Below are 1,110 nucleotides of genomic sequence, written 5' to 3'. Positions count from 1 at the left end.
AATATTTTTTAAATAATTTTAATGAGCATTTACAGAGATTTTGGATTTCCATTCATTCATTGCTGCACTTCTCTCCCCGCCCAGCCCTCCCCCCTCACCAGTTCGCTCCTCTCTTTCAAAAGTAAAAGAAACACTCCCTCCCTGGGACACAATCCCCCCCACACTCTGCCTGCTGCTCCAAGTACATTCCAACCTTAATTGTGGGTTCTTGTGATAACCATAATACCCTATCATCCATCGCTTTTAAATTATTCACTCCCTCATCTGTTTCAGTGCAGTATACACAATTTATCCAGTTTTTCTCAGTCTTACCCCAACCCTGATATCAGTCCCATTTTACAACAGTGGCACCATGCAATATTTGCACTTTTGGGATTGAGATATTTCACTCAGCATAATATCCTCCAGGGTCACCCATTTTAAATAATATTGCATGAGTTCCTTCTTTTTCAATGCAGCATAGTATTCCACTGTGTGAATATACCACAGCTTCTCTATCCATTCGTTTGTTGATGGGCACTTGGGTTGTTTCCAACTCCTTGCTATTGTGAACAGAGATGTGATAAACATGGGTCTGCATATATCTGCTTCGATGTCAGTTACGGTCTCTTTGGGATATATTCCCAGTAGTGGAATTGCTGGGTCAAATGGTATCTCTATTTGCAACTTTTTGAGAAAGAGCCATACCGTCTTCCACAGTGGTTGCACCATTTTACACTCCCACCAACAGTGAATAAGGGTTCCACTGTCTCCAAAACCTCACCAGCATTTGTTGTTTGCTGTTCTGTTAAATTTTGCTATTCTGACTGGGGTGAGATGATATAGTTGTTTTGATTTGCATCTCTCTGAGAACTAGGGATTTTGAACATTTCTTCATGTGCTTGTTAGCCATCTGAATGTCTTCTGTGGTGAAGTGTGTGTTCATATCCTGTGCCTATTTTTCTATTGGACTATTTACCTTTATCTTGTTGTGGTGCTCAAGTATTTTATAAATTCTAGATATAAGTCCCTTATCTGACATGTCATTACCAAATACTTTTTGCCAGTCTGTGGCTTCTCTTTTTACCCTGTTGGAGAAGTTTTTGGATGTGCACAGGGATTTGATTCTTA

At 40.0% G+C, this 1,110-nt stretch overlaps 1 pseudogene; it reads right to left on the bottom strand.

Moving 5' to 3' along the window:
* Positions 1-1,110, bottom strand: part of LOC102851459 — a 10,975-nt pseudogene that overhangs the window by 255 nt on the left and 9,610 nt on the right.

Source organism: Elephantulus edwardii, unplaced genomic scaffold (genome assembly GCF_000299155.1).
Source record: "Elephantulus edwardii isolate Elephantulus edwardi_28Jun2011 unplaced genomic scaffold, EleEdw1.0 scaffold00172, whole genome shotgun sequence".
Lineage (NCBI taxonomy): Eukaryota > Metazoa > Chordata > Mammalia > Macroscelidea > Macroscelididae > Elephantulus > Elephantulus edwardii.
Note: the sequence above shows the minus strand (reverse complement) of the source record. Positions and strands in the feature narration are given on the sequence as shown.